The sequence below is a fragment of the Schistocerca gregaria genome, chromosome 1 (genome assembly GCF_023897955.1).
Source record: "Schistocerca gregaria isolate iqSchGreg1 chromosome 1, iqSchGreg1.2, whole genome shotgun sequence".
Taxonomy (NCBI): Eukaryota; Metazoa; Arthropoda; class Insecta; order Orthoptera; family Acrididae; genus Schistocerca; species Schistocerca gregaria.
In genome coordinates this window covers 130973531-130988682 of record NC_064920.1, presented here as the reverse complement: position 1 = coordinate 130988682, position 15152 = coordinate 130973531, and the positions used below count along the sequence as shown (strand labels likewise).

At 43.4% G+C, this 15152-nt stretch overlaps 11 non-coding genes across 11 annotated transcripts; all 11 read left to right on the top strand.

Moving 5' to 3' along the window:
• Window positions 1–1116: 1116 nt before the first annotated feature.
• Trnar-ucu (transfer RNA arginine (anticodon UCU)) lies at window positions 1117–1189 on the top strand. The gene has a single exon. It is a non-coding gene; the product is annotated as a tRNA-Arg (tRNA).
• A 1206-nt stretch (window positions 1190–2395) lies between these two features.
• Trnar-ucu (transfer RNA arginine (anticodon UCU)) lies at window positions 2396–2468 on the top strand. The gene has a single exon. It is a non-coding gene; the product is annotated as a tRNA-Arg (tRNA).
• Window positions 2469–3674: 1206 nt separating this feature from the next.
• Window positions 3675–3747, top strand: Trnar-ucu (transfer RNA arginine (anticodon UCU)). Its single transcript has one exon. It is a non-coding gene; the product is annotated as a tRNA-Arg (tRNA).
• Window positions 3748–4953: 1206 nt separating this feature from the next.
• Trnar-ucu (transfer RNA arginine (anticodon UCU)) lies at window positions 4954–5026 on the top strand. Its single transcript has one exon. It is a non-coding gene; the product is annotated as a tRNA-Arg (tRNA).
• Window positions 5027–6232: 1206 nt separating this feature from the next.
• On the top strand, window positions 6233–6305 carry Trnar-ucu (transfer RNA arginine (anticodon UCU)). Its single transcript has one exon. It is a non-coding gene; the product is annotated as a tRNA-Arg (tRNA).
• Window positions 6306–7511: 1206 nt separating this feature from the next.
• On the top strand, window positions 7512–7584 carry Trnar-ucu (transfer RNA arginine (anticodon UCU)). Its single transcript has one exon. It is a non-coding gene; the product is annotated as a tRNA-Arg (tRNA).
• Window positions 7585–8790: 1206 nt separating this feature from the next.
• Window positions 8791–8863, top strand: Trnar-ucu (transfer RNA arginine (anticodon UCU)). The gene has a single exon. It is a non-coding gene; the product is annotated as a tRNA-Arg (tRNA).
• Window positions 8864–10069: 1206 nt separating this feature from the next.
• Window positions 10070–10142, top strand: Trnar-ucu (transfer RNA arginine (anticodon UCU)). Its single transcript has one exon. It is a non-coding gene; the product is annotated as a tRNA-Arg (tRNA).
• Window positions 10143–11348: 1206 nt separating this feature from the next.
• On the top strand, window positions 11349–11421 carry Trnar-ucu (transfer RNA arginine (anticodon UCU)). Its single transcript has one exon. It is a non-coding gene; the product is annotated as a tRNA-Arg (tRNA).
• Window positions 11422–12627: 1206 nt separating this feature from the next.
• On the top strand, window positions 12628–12700 carry Trnar-ucu (transfer RNA arginine (anticodon UCU)). The gene has a single exon. It is a non-coding gene; the product is annotated as a tRNA-Arg (tRNA).
• Window positions 12701–13906: 1206 nt separating this feature from the next.
• Window positions 13907–13979, top strand: Trnar-ucu (transfer RNA arginine (anticodon UCU)). The gene has a single exon. It is a non-coding gene; the product is annotated as a tRNA-Arg (tRNA).
• The last annotated feature ends 1173 nt before the right edge of the window (window positions 13980–15152 follow it).

The following is a 15152-nucleotide window of genomic DNA, read 5'->3' as shown; positions in this document are numbered from 1 at the left end:
CTCAGTTCTATGCTCAAGTATGTAGACCTTACACATATAAGCCAAATTCTCGTAGATCTGTTATCCATGACGCTGTTATGTGTAAATGCAGTAAAAACGGAACCATATCTTCACGTGCCTGTTGTCGGGAATTTTCTTTCAATACCCAATTTTTACCTACTGATATAAATATAGCAATAGAACGCACATTTCGTACAGAAACAAATACAATGAAGAGAAAAGATTTTGAATTACTTCATGAGTCAATGTATGTAATCCCAGTGATGATCTTTAATTCTTCCAGCCCAAGGAGACAGGGTTTCAGTTTTCTCGGCCACAAGTGAGAAAAGTAGACAGTTCCACAACAAGATATTCTGCTATGTTTCCTTAAGTGCTTCCATTAAACAATGGCACTCTGTATCTATAGAAACGGCGACAATTTTCACTTCGGCACAGGGGGCTTTTACTGGAGACTGTGAAGGGGGAACTTGCTAGATACATGAAGGGAGAAGATCAGACAGAGACGTCTGATGCTCCGCTGACGCTTGCCGAAAACTACATTAAGTATGATTCCCGCCTATAACTGACGGCGAGAGAGATGCATCATCTGTCCACTTCTCATCGAAGCACACTGTCACCAAGCAATGGCTGACGCTTCGAGGACGGCTTGAAATTGCTAGGGAGGTGATGCAGCTAAAGTTCCTGGTAAATGTGCTAACAGGGCACACACGTTCGTGGGAGTGTATACATATGATGGGGACCGGCTGTGACACAGCAGTCAACCAAAGTCAAAAAATGTGACTAATCATACAGTGTTTCCTTTACCACTTCGTTAGTGAATGCTGTTCTAAAGAGCGCAATTCCCATCTATGGGTAAGCAGCGCACGTGAGCGAATCTAATAGCAGGACTGTGTTACTACGATTGTACAGAGCAACTCTGTCAATACGCAGGTGTATCAATCAGTAGGGCCATGGTAAACAGAGCGATGTATCGTGTCTGTTGCATAAATAAAGAGTCTTTGATGTAATTGCTTCAGAGAAATATGAAAGTAAGCCTATCAGGAAAGTAATGCGAGACATGTAGCATGGGTCATGTCTTGCAGAACCTCTTACATCTGAGCTGTAGGCCTGCACAGCGTCCCTTTGGCGCAGAGGATAGCGCGTTGGACTTCTAATCCAAAGGTCGTGGGTTCGATCCCCACAAGGGACGGGCAATTTTTAAAAACGTGTGCCAATCTCCAGATGGGTACTGACGTATGGGAAATCACAAGCCTCTGCAAAAGTTGAAAATTGTTGTGACCTCAGTTCTATGCTCAAGTATGTAGACCTTACACATATAAGCCAAATTCTCGTAGATCTGTTATCCATGACGCTGTTATGTGTAAATGCAGTAAAAACGGAACCATATCTTCACGTGCCTGTTGACGGGAATTTTCTTTCAATACCCAATTTTTACCTACTGATATAAATATAGCAATAGAACGCACATTTCGTACAGAAACAAATACAATGAAGAGAAAAGATTTTGAATTACTTCATGAGTCAATGTATGTAATCCCAGTGATGATCTTTAATTCTTCCAGCCCAAGGTGAGAGGGTTTCAGTTTTCTCGGCCACAAGTGAGAAAAGTAGACAGTTCCACAACAAGATATTCTGCTATGTTTCCTTAAGTGCTTCCATTAAACAATGGCACTCTGTATCTATAGAAACGGCGACAATTTTCACTTCGGCACAGGGGGCTTTTACTGGAGACTGTCAAGGGGGAACTTGCTAGATACATGAAGGGAGAAGATCAGACAGAGACGTCTGACGCTCCGCTGACGCTTGCCGAAAACTACATTAAGTATGATTCCCGCCTATAACTGACGGCGAGAGAGATGCATCATCTGTCCACTTCTCATCGAAGCACACTGTCACCAAGCAATGGCTGACGCTTCGAGGACGGCTTGAAATTGCTAGGGAGGTGATGCAGCTAAAGTTCCTGGTAAATGTGCTAACAGGGCACACACGTTCGTGGGAGTGTATACATATGATGGGGACCGGCTGTGACACAGCAGTCAACCAAAGTCAAAAAATGTGACTAATCATACAGTGTTTCCTTTACCACTTCGTTAGTGAATGCTGTTCTAAAGAGCGCAATTCCCATCTATCGGTAAGCAGCGCACGTGAGCGAATCTAATAGTAGGACTGTGTTACTACGATTGTACAGAGCAACTCTGTCAATACGCAGGTGTATCAATCAGTAGGGCCATGGTAAACAGAGCGATGTATCGTGTCTGTTGCATAAATAAAGAGTCTTTGATGTAATTGCTTCAGAGAAATATGAAAGTAAGCCTATCATGAAAGTAATGCGAGACATGTAGCTTGGGTCATGTCTTGCAGAACCTCTTACATCTGAGCTGTAGGCCTGCACAGCGTCCCTTTGGCGCAGAGTATAGCGCGTTGGACTTCTGATCCAAAGGTCGTGGGTTCGATCCCCACAAGGGTCGGGCAATTTTTAAAAACGTGTGCCAATCTCCAGATGGGTACTGACGTATGGGAAATCACAAGCCTCTGCAAAAGTTGAAAATTGTTGTGACCTCAGTTCTATGCTCAAGTATGTAGACCTTACACATATAAGCCAAATTCTCGTAGATCTGTTATCCATGACGCTGTTATGTGTAAATGCAGTAAAAACGGAACCATATCTTCATGTGCCTGTTGACGGGAATTTTCTTTCAATACCCAATTTTTACCTACTGATATAAATATAGCAATAGAACGCACATTTCGTACAGAAACAAATACAATGAAGAGAAAAGATTTTGAATTACTTCATGAGTCAATGTATGTAATCCCAGTGATGATCTTTAATTCTTCCAGCCCAAGGTGAGAGGGTTTCAGTTTTCTCGGCCACAAGTGAGAAAAGTAGACAGTTCCACAACAAGATATTCTGCTATGTTTCCTTAAGTGCTTCCATTAAACAATGGCACTCTGTATCTATAGAAACGGCGACAATTTTCACTTCGGCACAGGGGGCTTTTACTGGAGACTGTGAAGGGGGAACTTGCTAGATACATGAAGGGAGAAGATCAGACAGAGACGTCTGACGCTCCGCTGACGCTTGCCGAAAACTACATTAAGTATGATTCCCGCCTATAACTGACGGCGAGAGAGATGCATCATCTGTCCACTTCTCATCGAAGCACACTGTCACCAAGCAATGGCTGACGCTTCGAGGACGGCTTGAAATTGCTAGGGAGGTGATGCAGCTAAAGTTCCTGGTAAATGTGCTAACAGGGCACACACGTTCGTGGGAGTGTATACATATGATGGGGACCGGCTGTGACACAGCAGTCAACCAAAGTCAAAAAATGTGACTAATCATACAGTGTTTCCTTTACCACTTCGTTAGTGAATGCTGTTCTAAAGAGCGCAATTCCCATCTATCGGTAAGCAGCGCACGTGAGCGAATCTAATAGCAGGACTGTGTTACTACGATTGTACAGAGCAACTCTGTCAATACGCAGGTGTATCAATCAGTAGGGCTATGGTAAACAGAGCGATGTATCGTGTCTGTTGCATAAATAAAGAGTCTTTGATGTAATTGCTTCAGAGAAATATGAAAGTAAGCCTATCAGGAAAGTAATGCGAGACATGTAGCATGGGTCATGTCTTGCAGAACCTCTTACATCTGAGCTGTAGGCCTGCACAGCGTCCCTTTGGCGCAGAGGATAGCGCGTTGGACTTCTAATCCAAAGGTCGTGGGTTCGATCCCCACAAGGGACGGGCAATTTTTAAAAACGTGTGCCAATCTCCAGATGGGTACTGACGTATGGGAAATCACAAGCCTCTGCAAAAGTTGAAAATTGTTGTGACCTCAGTTCTATGCTCAAGTATGTAGACCTTACACATATAAGCCAAATTCTCGTAGATCTGTTATCCATGACGCTGTTATGTGTAAATGCAGTAAAAACGGAACCATATCTTCACGTGCCTGTTGACGGGAATTTTCTTTCAATACCCAATTTTTACCTACTGATATAAATATAGCAATAGAACGCACATTTCGTACAGAAACAAATACAATGAAGAGAAAAGATTTTGAATTACTTCATGAGTCAATGTATGTAATCCCAGTGATGATCTTTAATTCTTCCAGCCCAAGGTGAGAGGGTTTCAGTTTTCTCGGCCACAAGTGAGAAAAGTAGACAGTTCCACAACAAGATATTCTGCTATGTTTCCTTAAGTGCTTCCATTAAACAATGGCACTCTGTATCTATAGAAACGGCGACAATTTTCACTTCGGCACAGGGGGCTTTTACTGGAGACTGTCAAGGGGGAACTTGCTAGATACATGAAGGGAGAAGATCAGACAGAGACGTCTGACGCTCCGCTGACGCTTGCCGAAAACTACATTAAGTATGATTCCCGCCTATAACTGACGGCGAGAGAGATGCATCATCTGTCCACTTCTCATCGAAGCACACTGTCACCAAGCAATGGCTGACGCTTCGAGGACGGCTTGAAATTGCTAGGGAGGTGATGCAGCTAAAGTTCCTGGTAAATGTGCTAACAGGGCACACACGTTCGTGGGAGTGTATACATATGATGGGGACCGGCTGTGACACAGCAGTCAACCAAAGTCAAAAAATGTGACTAATCATACAGTGTTTCCTTTACCACTTCGTTAGTGAATGCTGTTCTAAAGAGCGCAATTCCCATCTATCGGTAAGCAGCGCACGTGAGCGAATCTAATAGCAGGACTGTGTTACTACGATTGTACAGAGCAACTCTGTCAATACGCAGGTGTATCAATCAGTAGGGCCATGGTAAACAGAGCGATGTATCGTGTCTGTTGCATAAATAAAGAGTCTTTGATGTAATTGCTTCAGAGAAATATGAAAGTAAGCCTATCAGGAAAGTAATGCGAGACATGTAGCATGGGTCATGTCTTGCAGAACCTCTTACATCTGAGCTGTAGGCCTGCACAGCGTCTCTTTGGCGCAGAGGATAGCGCGTTGGACTTCTAATCCAAAGGTCGTGGGTTCGATCCCCACAAGGGACGGGCAATTTTTAAAAACGTGTGCCAATCTCCAGATGGGTACTGACGTATGGGAAATCACAAGCCTCTGCAAAAGTTGAAAATTGTTGTGACCTCAGTTCTATGCTCAAGTATGTAGACCTTACACATATAAGCCAAATTCTCGTAGATCTGTTATCCATGACGCTGTTATGTGTAAATGCAGTAAAAACGGAACCATATCTTCACGTGCCTGTTGACGGGAATTTTCTTTCAATACCCAATTTTTACCTACTGATATAAATATAGCAATAGAACGCACATTTCGTACAGAAACAAATACAATGAAGAGAAAAGATTTTGAATTACTTCATGAGTCAATGTATGTAATCCCAGTGATGATCTTTAATTCTTCCAGCCCCAGGTGAGAGGGTTTCAGTTTTCTCGGCCACAAGTGAGAAAAGTAGACAGTTCCACAACAAGATATTCTGCTATGTTTCCTTAAGTGCTTCCATTAAACAATGGCACTCTGTATCTATAGAAACGGCGACAATTTTCACTTCGGCACAGGGGGCTTTTACTGGAGACTGTCAAGGGGGAACTTGCTAGATACATGAAGGGAGAAGATCAGACAGAGACGTCTGACGCTCCGCTGACGCTTGCCGAAAACTACATTAAGTATGATTCCCGCCTATAACTGACGGCGAGAGAGATGCATCATCTGTCCACTTCTCATCGAAGCACACTGTCACCAAGCAATGGCTGACGCTTCGAGGACGGCTTGAAATTGCTAGGGAGGTGATGCAGCTAAAGTTCCTGGTAAATGTGCTAACAGGGCACACACGTTCGTGGGAGTGTATACATATGATGGGGACCGGCTGTGACACAGCAGTCAACCAAAGTCAAAAAATGTGACTAATCATACAGTGTTTCCTTCACCACTTCGTTAGTGAATGCTGTTCTAAAGAGCGCAATTCCCATCTATCGGTAAGCAGCGCACGTGAGCGAATCTAATAGCAGGACTGTGTTACTACGATTGTACAGAGCAACTCTGTCAATACGCAGGTGTATCAATCAGTAGGGCCATGGTAAACAGAGCGATGTATCGTGTCTGTTGCATAAATAAAGAGTCTTTGATGTAATTGCTTCAGAGAAATATGAAAGTAAGCCTATCAGGAAAGTAATGCGAGACATGTAGCATGGGTCATGTCTTGCAGAACCTCTTACATCTGAGCTGTAGGCCTGCACAGCGTCCCTTTGGCGCAGAGTATAGCGCGTTGGACTTCTAATCCAAAGGTCGTGGGTTCGATCCCCACAAGGGACGGGCAATTTTTAAAAACGTGTGCCAATCTCCAGATGGGTACTGACGTATGGGAAATCACAAGCCTCTGCAAAAGTTGAAAATTGTTGTGACCTCAGTTCTATGCTCAAGTATGTAGACCTTACACATATAAGCCAAATTCTCGTAGATCTGTTATCCATGACGCTGTTATGTGTAAATGCAGTAAAAACGGAACCATATCTTCACGTGCCTGTTGACGGGAATTTTCTTTCAATACCCAATTTTTACCTACTGATATAAATATAGTAATAGAACGCACATTTCGTACAGAAACAAATACAATGAAGAGAAAAGATTTTGAATTACTTCATGAGTCAATGTATGTAATCCCAGTGATGATCTTTAATTCTTCCAGCCCAAGGTGAGAGGGTTTCAGTTTTCTCGGCCACAAGTGAGAAAAGTAGACAGTTCCACAACAAGATATTCTGCTATGTTTCCTTTAGTGCTTCCATTAAACAATGGCACTCTGTATCTATAGAAACGGCGACAATTTTCACTTCGGCACAGGGGGCTTTTACTGGAGACTGTCAAGGGGGAACTTGCTAGATACATGAAGGGAGAAGATCAGACAGAGACGTCTGACGCTCCGCTGACGCTTGCCGAAAACTACATTAAGTATGATTCCCGCCTATAACTGACGGCGAGAGAGATGCATCATCTGTCCACTTCTCATCGAAGCACACTGTCACCAAGCAATGGCTGACGCTTCGAGGACGGCTTGAAATTGCTAGGGAGGTGATGCAGCTAAAGTTCCTGGTAAATGTGCTAACAGGGCACACACGTTCGTGGGAGTGTATACATATGATGGGGACCGGCTGTGACACAGCAGTCAACCAAAGTCAAAAAATGTGACTAATCATACAGTGTTTCCTTTACCACTTCGTTAGTGAATGCTGTTCTAAAGAGCGCAATTCCCATCTATCGGTAAGCAGCGCACGTGAGCGAATCTAATAGCAGGACTGTGTTACTACGATTGTACAGAGCAACTCTGTCAATACGCAGGTGTATCAATCAGTAGGGCCATGGTAAACAGAGCGATGTATCGTGTCTGTTGCATAAATAAAGAGTCTTTGATGTAATTGCTTCAGAGAAATATGAAAGTAAGCCTATCAGGAAAGTAATGCGAGACATGTAGCATGGGTCATGTCTTGCAGAACCTCTTACATCTGAGCTGTAGGCCTGCACAGCGTCTCTTTGGCGCAGAGGATAGCGCATTGGACTTCTAATCCAAAGGTCGTGGGTTCGATCCCCACAAGGGACGGGCAATTTTTAAAAACGTGTGCCAATCTCCAGATGGGTACTGACGTATGGGAAATCACAAGCCTCTGCAAAAGTTGAAAATTGTTGTGACCTCAGTTCTATGCTCAAGTATGTAGACCTTACACATATAAGCCAAATTCTCGTAGATCTGTTATCCATGACGCTGTTATGTGTAAATGCAGTAAAAACGGAACCATATCTTCACGTGCCTGTTGACGGGAATTTTCTTTCAATACCCAATTTTTACCTACTGATATAAATATAGCAATAGAACGCACATTTCGTACAGAAACAAATACAATGAAGAGAAAAGATTTTGAATTACTTCATGAGTCAATGTATGTAATCCCAGTGATGATCTTTAATTCTTCCAGCCCAAGGTGAGAGGGTTTCAGTTTTCTCGGCCACAAGTGAGAAAAGTAGACAGTTCCACAACAAGATATTCTGCTATGTTTCCTTAAGTGCTTCCATTAAACAATGGCACTCTGTATCTATAGAAACGGCGACAATTTTCACTTCGGCACAGGGGGCTTTTACTGGAGACTGTCAAGGGGGAACTTGCTAGATACATGAAGGGAGAAGATCAGACAGAGACGTCTGACGCTCCGCTGACGCTTGCCGAAAACTACATTAAGTATGATTCCCGCCTATAACTGACGGCGAGAGAGATGCATCATCTGTCCACTTCTCATCGAAGCACACTGTCACCAAGCAATGGCTGACGCTTCGAGGACGGCTTGAAATTGCTAGGGAGGTGATGCAGCTAAAGTTCCTGGTAAATGTGCTAACAGGGCACACACGTTCGTGGGAGTGTATACATATGATGGGGACCGGCTGTGACACAGCAGTCAACCAAAGTCAAAAAATGTGACTAATCATACAGTGTTTCCTTTACCACTTCGTTAGTGAATGCTGTTCTAAAGAGCGCAATTCCCATCTATCGGTAAGCAGCGCACGTGAGCGAATCTAATAGCAGGACTGTGTTACTACGATTGTACAGAGCAACTCTGTCAATACGCAGGTGTATCAATCAGTAGGGCCATGGTAAACAGAGCGATGTATCGTGTCTGTTGCATAAATAAAGAGTCTTTGATGTAATTGCTTCAGAGAAATATGAAAGTAAGCCTATCAGGAAAGTAATGCGAGACATGTAGCATGGGTCATGTCTTGCAGAACCTCTTACATCTGAGCTGTAGGCCTGCACAGCGTCCCTTTGGCGCAGAGGATAGCGCGTTGGACTTCTAATCCAAAGGTTGTGGGTTCGATCCCCACAAGGGACGGGCAATTTTTAAAAACGTGTGCCAATCTCCAGATGGGTACTGACGTATGGGAAATCACAAGCCTCTGCAAAAGTTGAAAATTGTTGTGACCTCAGTTCTATGCTCAAGTATGTAGACCTAACACATATAAGCCAAATTCTCGTAGATCTGTTATCCATGACGCTGTTATGTGTAAATGCAGTAAAAACGGAACCATATCTTCACGTGCCTGTTGACGGGAATTTTCTTTCAATACCCAATTTTTACCTACTGATATAAATATAGCAATAGAACGCACATTTCGTACAGAAACAAATACAATGAAGAGAAAAGATTTTGAATTACTTCATGAGTCAATGTATGTAATCCCAGTGATGATCTTTAATTCTTCCAGCCCAAGGTGAGAGGGTTTCAGTTTTCTCGGCCACAAGTGAGAAAAGTAGACAGTTCCACAACAAGATATTCTGCTATGTTTCCTTAAGTGCTTCCATTAAACAATGGCACTCTGTATCTATAGAAACGGCGACAATTTTCACTTCGGCACAGGGGGCTTTTACTGGAGACTGTCAAGGGGGAACTTGCTAGATACATGAAGGGAGAAGATCAGACAGAGAGGTCTGACGCTCCGCTGACGCTTGCCGAAAACTACATTAAGTATGATTCCCGCCTATAACTGACGGCGAGAGAGATGCATCATCTGTCCACTTCTCATCGAAGCACACTGTCACCAAGCAATGGCTGACGCTTCGAGGACGGCTTGAAATTGCTAGGGAGGTGATGCAGCTAAAGTTCCTGGTAAATGTGCTAACAGGGCACACACGTTCGTGGGAGTGTATACATATGATGGGGACCGGCTGTGACACAGCAGTCAACCAAAGTCAAAAAATGTGACTAATCATACAGTGTTTCCTTTACCACTTCGTTAGTGAATGCTGTTCTAAAGAGCGCAATTCCCATCTATCGGAAAGCAGCGCACGTGAGCGAATCTAATAGCAGGACTGTGTTACTACGATTGTACAGAGCAACTCTGTCAATACGCAGGTGTATCAATCAGTAGGGCCATGGTAAACAGAGCGATGTATCGTGTCTGTTGCATAAATAAAGAGTCTTTGATGTAATTGCTTCAGAGAAATATGAAAGTAAGCCTATCAGGAAAGTAATGCGAGACATGTAGCATGGGTCATGTGTTGCAGAACCTCTTACATCTGAGCTGTAGGCCTGCACAGCGTCTCATTGGCGCAGAGGATAGCGCGTTGGACTTCTAATCCAAAGGTCGTGGGTTCGATCCCCACAAGGGACGGGCAATTTTTAAAAACGTGTGCCAATCTCCAGATGGGTACAGACGTATGGGAAATCACAAGCCTCTGCAAAAGTTGAAAATTGTTGTGACCTCAGTTCTATGCTCAAGTATGTAGACCTTACACATATAAGCCAAATTCTCGTAGATCTGTTATCCATGACGCTGTTGTGTGTAAATGCAGTAAAAGCGGAACCATATCTTCACGTGCCTGTTGACGGGAATTTTCTTTCAATACCCAATTTTTACCTACTGATATAAATATAGCAATAGAACGCACATTTCGTACAGAAACAAATACAATGAAGAGAAAAGATTTTGAATTACTTCATGAGTCAATGTATGTAATCCCAGTGATGATCTTTAATTCTTCCAGCCCAAGGTGAGAGGGTTTCAGTTTTCTCGGCCACAAGTGAGAAAAGTAGACAGTTCCACAACAAGATATTCTGCTATGTTTCCTTAAGTGCTTCCATTAAACAATGGCACTCTGTATCTATAGAAACGGCGACAATTTTCACTTCGGCACAGGGGGCTTTTACTGGAGACTGTCAAGGGGGAACTTGCTAGATACATGAAGGGAGAAGATCAGACAGAGACGTCTGACGCTCCGCTGACGCTTGCCGAAAACTACATTAAGTATGATTCCCGCCTATAACTGACGGCGAGAGAGATGCATCATCTGTCCACTTCTCATCGAAGCACACTGTCACCAAGCAATGGCTGACGCTTCGAGGACGGCTTGAAATTGCTAGGGAGGTGATGCAGCTAAAGTTCCTGGTAAATGTGCTAACAGGGCACACACGTTCGTGGGAGTGTATACATATGATGGGGACCGGCTGTGACACAGCAGTCAACCAAAGTCAAAAAATGTGACTAATCATACAGTGTTTCCTTTACCACTTCGTTAGTGAATGCTGTTCTAAAGAGCGCAATTCCCATCTATCGGTAAGCAGCGCACGTGAGCGAATCTAATAGCAGGACTGTGTTACTACGATTGTACAGAGCAACTCTGTCAATACGCAGGTGTATCAATCAGTAGGGCCATGGTAAACAGAGCGATGTATCGTGTCTGTTGCATAAATAAAGAGTCTTTGATGTAATTGCTTCAGAGAAATATGAAAGTAAGCCTATCAGGAAAGTAATGCGAGACATGTAGCATGGGTCATGTCTTGCAGAACCTCTTACATCTGAGCTGTAGGCCGGCACAGCGTCCCTTTGGCGCAGAGGATAGCGCATTGGACTTCTAATCCAAAGGTCGTGGGTTCGATCACCACAAGGGACGGGCAATTTTTAAAAACGTGTGCCAGTCTCCAGATGGGTACTGACGTATGGGAAATCACAAGAATCTGCAAAAGTTGAAAATTGTTGTGACCTCAGTTCTATGCTCAAGTATGTAGACCTTACACATATAAGCCAAATTCTCGTAGATCTGTTATCCATGACGCTGTTATGTGTAAATGCAGTAAAAACGGAACCATATCTTCACGTGCCTGTTGACGGGAATTTTCTTTCAATACCCAATTTTTACCTACTGATATAAATATAGCAATAGAACGCACATTTCGTACAGAAACAAATACAATGAAGAGAAAAGATTTTGAATTACTTCATGAGTCAATGTATGTAATCCCAGTGATGATCTTTAATTCTTCCAGCCCAAGGTGAGAGGGTTTCAGTTTTCTCGGCCACAAGTGAGAAAAGTAGACAGTTCCACAACAAGATATTCTGCTATGTTTCCTTAAGTGCTTCCATTAAACAATGGCACTCTGTATCTATAGAAACGGCGACAATTTTCACTTCGGCACAGGGGGCTTTTACTGGAGACTGTCAAGGGGGAACTTGCTAGATACATGAAGGGAGAAGATCAGACAGAGACGTCTGACACTCCGCTGACGCTTGCCGAAAACTACATTAAGTATGATTCCCGCCTATAACTGACGGCGAGAGAGATGCATCATCTGTCCACTTCTCATCGAAGCACACTGTCACCAAGCAATGGCTGACGCTTCGAGGACGGCTTGAAATTGCTAGGGAGGTGATGCAGCTAAAGTTCCTGGTAAATGTGCTAACAGGGCACACACGTTCGTGGGAGTGTATACATATGATGGGGACCGGCTGTGACACAGCAGTCAACCAAAGTCAAAAAATGTGACTAATCATACAGTGTTTCCTTTACCACTTCGTTAGTGAATGCTGTTCTAAAGAGCGCAATTCCCATCTATCGGTAAGCAGCGCACGTGAGCGAATCTAATAGCAGGACTGTGTTACTACGATTGTACAGAGCAACTCTGTCAATACGCAGGTGTATCAATCAGTAGGGCCATGGTAAACAGAGCGATGTATCGTGTCTGTTGCATAAATAAAGAGTCTTTGATGTAATTGCTTCAGAGAAATATGAAAGTAAGCCTATCAGGAAAGTAATGCGAGACATGTAGCATGTGTCATGTCTTGCAGAACCTCTTACATCTGAGCTGTAGGCCTGCACAGCGTCCCTTTGGCGCAGAGGATAGCGCGTTGGACTTCTAATCCAAAGGTCGTGGGTTCGATCCCCACAAGGGACGGGCAATTTTTAAAAACGTGTGCCAATCTCCAGATGGGTACTGACGTATGGGAAATCACAAGCCTCTGCAAAAGTTGAAAATTGTTGTGACCTCAGTTCTATGCTCAAGTATGTAGACCTTACACATATAAGCCAAATTCTCGTAGATCTGTTATCCATGACGCTGTTATGTGTAAATGCAGTAAAAACGGAACCATATCTTCACGTGCCTGTTGACGGGAATTTTCTTTCAATACCCAATTTTTACCTACTGATATAAATATAGCAATAGAACGCACATTTCGTACAGAAACAAATACAATGAAGAGAAAAGATTTTGAATTACTTCATGAGTCAATGTATGTAATCCCAGTGATGATCTTTAATTCTTCCAGCCCAAGGTGAGAGGGTTTCAGTTTTCTCGGCCACAAGTGAGAAAAGTAGACAGTTTCACAACAAGATATTCTGCTATGTTTCCTTAAGTGCTTCCATTAAACAATGGCACTCCGTATCTATAGAAACGGCGACAATTTTCACTTCGGCACAGGGGGCTTTTACTGGAGACTGTCAAGGGGGAACTTGCTAGATACATGAAGGGAGAAGATCAGACAGAGACGTGTGACGCTCCGCTGACACTTGCCGAAAACTACATTAAGTATGATTCCCGCCTATCACTGACGGCGAGAGAGATGCATCATCTGTCCACTTCTCATCGAAGCACACTGTCACCAAGCAATGGCTGACGCTTCGAGGACGGCTTGAAATTGCTAGGGAGGTGATGCAGCTAAAGTTCCTGGTAAATGTGCTAACAGGGCACACATGTTCGTGGGAGTGTATACATATGATGGGGACCGGCTGTGACACAGCAGTCAACCAAAGTCAAAAAATGTGACTAATCATACAGTGTTTCCTTTACCACTTCGTTAGTGAATGCTGTTCTAAAGAGCGCAATTCCCATCTATCGGTAAGCAGCGCACGTGAGCGAATCTAATAGCAGGACTGTGTTACTACGATTGTACAGAGCAACTCTGTCAATACGCAGGTGTATCAATCAGTAGGGCCATGGTAAACAGAGCGATGTATCGTGTCTGTTGCATAAATAAAGAGTCTTTGATGTAATTGCTTCAGAGAAATATGAAAGTAAGCCTATCAGGAAAGTAATGCGAGACATGTAGCATGGGTCATGTCTTGCAGAACCTCTTACGTCTGAGCTGTAGGCCTGCACAGCGTCCCTTTGGCGCAGAGGATAGCGTGTTGGACTTCTAATCCAATGGTCGTGGGTTAGATCCCCACAAGGGACGGGCAATTTTTAAAAACGTGTGCCAATCTCCAGATGGGTACTGACGTATGGGAAATCACAAGCCTCTGCAAAAGTTGAAAATTGTTGTGACCTCAGTTCTATGCTCAAGTATGTAGACCTTACACATATAAGCCAAATTCTCGTAGATCTGTTATCCATGACGCTGTTATGTGTAAATGCAGTAAAAACGGAACCATATCTTCACGTGCCTGTTGACGGGAATTTTCTTTCAATACCCAATTTTTACCTACTGATATAAATATAGCAATAGAACGCACATTTCGTACAGAAACAAATACAATGAAGAGAAAAGATTTTGAATTACTTCATGAGTCAATGTATGTAATCCCAGTGATGATCTTTAATTCTTCCAGCCCAAGGTGAGAGGGTTTCAGTTTTCTCGGCCACAAGTGAGAAAAGTAGACAGTTCCACAACAAGATATTCTGCTATGTTTCCTTAAGTGCTTCCATTAAACAATGGCACTCTGTATCTATAAAAACGGCGACAATTTTCACTTCGGCACAGGGGGCTTTTACTGGAGACTGTCAAGGGGGAACTTGCTAGATACATGAAGGGAGAAGATCAGACAGAGACGTCTGATGCTCCGCTGACGCTTGCCGAAAACTACATTAAGTATGATTCCCGCCTATAACTGACGGCGAGAGAGATGCATCATCTGTCCACTTCTCATCGAAGCACACTGTCACCAAGCAATGGCTGACGCTTCGAGGACGGCTTGAAATTGCTAGGGAGGTGATGCAGCTAAAGTTCCTGGTAAATGTGCTAACAGGGCACACACGTTCGTGGGAGTGTATACATATGATGGGGACCGGCTGTGACACAGCAGTCAACCAAAGTCAAAAAATGTGACTAATCATACAGTGTTTCCTTTACCACTTCGTTAGTGAATGCTGTTCTAAAGAGCGCAATTCCCATCTATCGGTAAGCAGCGCACGTGAGCGAATCTAATAGCAGGACTGTGTTACTACGATTGTACAGAGCAACTCTGTCAATACGCAGGTGTATCAATCAGTAGGGCCATGGTAAACAGAGCGATGTATCGTGTCTGTTGCATAAATAAAGAGTCTTTGATGTAATTGCTTCAGAGAAATATGAAAGTAAGCCTATCAGGAAAGTAATGCGAGACATGTAGCATGGGTCATGTCTTGCAGA